A 2,904-nucleotide genomic window follows, 5' to 3' on the forward strand; every position below is an offset into this window, starting at 1 on the left:
TGTTGCAAGGTGTGAACTTGAGTAAAGACTCAAAACCCGACCATGGCAGAAAATAGAAAGAGAATGAAAAGTCATTCCCTATGCCTCAGCCATAGGTTCTATAAAGTATGCTATGTTGTGTACCAGACCTATTGTGTACCTCACCAAGAGTTTGGCAAGAGGGTACAATAGTGATCCAGGAGTGGATCATTGGACATCGGTCAAAATTATCCTTAGTGGAATAAGGATATGTTTCTCGGTTATGGAGGTGACAAAAAGATTCGTCGTAAAGAGTTACGTCGATGCAAGTTTTGACACCGATCTGGATAACTCTGAGTCTCAATCTGGATACATATTGAAAGTAGGAGCAATTAGCTAGAGTAGCTCCGTGCAGAGCATTGTAGACATAGAAAAATTTGCAAAATACATACGGCTCTGAAGGTGGCAGACTCGTTGACTAAATTTCTCTCACAAGCAAAACATGATCACTCTTTGGGTGTTAATCACATAGCGATGTGAACTAGATTATTGACTCTAGTAAACCCTTTGGATATTAGTCACATGGAGATGTGAACTAATCACATAAAGATGTGAACTATTGGTGTTGAATCACATGGCGATGTGAACTAGATTATTGACTCTAGTGCAAGTGGGAGACTGAAGGAATTATGCCCTAGAGGCAATAATAAAGTTGTTGTTTATATTTCCTTATATCATGATAATTTTTTATTATTCATGCTAGAATTGTATTAACCGGAAACTTAGTACATGTGTGAATACATAGAAAAAACATAGTGTCCCTAGTATGCCTCTACTTGACTAGCTCGTTAATCAAAGATGGTTATGTTTCCTGACCATAGACATGTGTTGTCATTTGATGAATGGGATCACATCATTAGAGAATGATGTGATGGACAAGACCCATCCGTTAGCTTAGCATAATGATCGTTTAGTTTATTGCTATTGATTTCTTCATGACTTATACATGTTCCTATGACTATGAGATATGCAACTCCAGAATACCGGAGGAACACCTTGTGTCCTATCAAACGTCACAACGTAACTGGGTGATTATAAAGATGCTCTACAGGTGTCTCTGATGGTGTTTGTTGAGTTGGCATAGATCGAGATTAGGATTTGTCACTCTGATTGTCGAAGAGGTATCTCTGAGCCCTCTCGGTAATGCACATCACTATAAGCCTTGCAAGCAATGTGACTAATGAGTTAGTTGCAGGAAGATGCATTACGGAACGAGTAAAGAGACTTGCCGGTAACGAGATTGAACTAGGTATGATGATACCGACGATCGAATCTCGGGCAAGTAACATGCCGATGACAAAGGAAACAACGTATGTTGTTATGCGGTTTGACCGATGAAGATCTTTGTAGAATATGTAGGAACCAATATGAGCATCCAGGTTCCGCTACTGGTTATTGACCGGAGATGTGTCTCGGTCATGTCTACATAGTTCTCGAACCCGTAGGGTCCGCACGCTTAACCTTTGATGACGATTTGTATTATGAGTTATGTGATTTGATGACCAAAGTTTGTTCGGAGTCCCGGATGAGATCACGGACATGACGAGGAGTCTCGAAATGGTCGAGACGTAAAGATCGATATATTGGAAGGCTATATTCGGACATCGGAAAGGTTCCTAGTGTTCAGGTATTTTTCGGAGTACCGGAGAGTTACGGGAATTCGCCGAGGGAAGTAGTGGGCCTTAATGGGCCATACGGGAAAGGAAAGAAGGACCTCAAGGGTTGGCCGCGTGCCCTCCCATGGCAAGTCCGAATTGGACAAGGGAGGGGGCGGCGCCCCCTCTCTTTCCTTCTCCCTCTCCTACTCCTTCCCCTTCTCCCCTCTTGAAAAAGGAAGGGGCCTCCAACTAGGATTGGGAATCATAGTTGGACTCCCCCTATAGGCGCGCCCCTCCTAGGCCGGCCTCCTCTTTCCCCCTCTCATTTATATACGTGGGTAGGGGGCATCCCAAAGGCACTCCAAGATTTGTCTTAGCCGTGTGCGGTGCCCTCCTTCATAGTTTTCCACCTCGGTCATATTGTCGTAGTGCTTAAGCGATGCCCTGCGTCGGTAACTTCATCATCATCGTCATCACGCCGTCGTGCTGATGAAACTCTCCCTCGGCCTCAGCTGGATCTAGAGTTCGAGGGACGTCACCGAGCTGAACGTGTGCAGATCGCGGAGGTGTCGTGCGTTCGGTACTTGATCGGTTGGATCGCGAAGACGTTCGACTACATCAACCACGTTACTTAACGCTTCCGCTTTCGGTCTATGAGGGTACGTAGACATACTCTCCCTTTTTATTGCTATACATCTCCTAGATAGATCTTGCATGTTCGTAGGAAAATTTTAAAATACTGCGTTCCCAACAGCAAGTAGCAAGGAGAACAGTCATGGGAGGCTCTCTTTATTCTCCTAGTGCACCCCTGGCCACCTATATAGATGGCTGCAAGGCTTGGGTCGACCAACCCTTGGAGGAGTCCCTCCTCCTTGCGTCAAACAGCCGTAGTACAACTAGGACTCCCTTCCGTTGATGTTGTTACTACTGTTAATGTCACTGAGAACAGACTTCTCCTCTACACCATTGCACCTACAATGCAAGAGTTCTAGGAAAAGAAGAAGAAGAAGGTACTTGAAGAATGTACAACCAAGAAGAACAAAGTGAGGGCTAAGTCCTAACACAACAGATCACGAGCTAGGTCTCATCTTACTCTCCGCCCCCACGTCGCCCACCCTGGCGACACGGGGGAAACCGCACCCACCGCCGCCGGTCAAACCCCCCTCCACCCGCCGCCGCCACGCCGCCGCCGGAGGGCCGGCCGGCGAAGCCGCGCCGCGCGCCGAGATGGCGGCGGCGGGGCGAATCCGTTCCTCCCCCAACCTCCACCCCGTTCCCCGCCCCCAGA

This window comes from Triticum dicoccoides, chromosome 3A (genome assembly GCF_002162155.2).
Source record: "Triticum dicoccoides isolate Atlit2015 ecotype Zavitan chromosome 3A, WEW_v2.0, whole genome shotgun sequence".
Lineage (NCBI taxonomy): Eukaryota > Viridiplantae > Streptophyta > Magnoliopsida > Poales > Poaceae > Triticum > Triticum dicoccoides.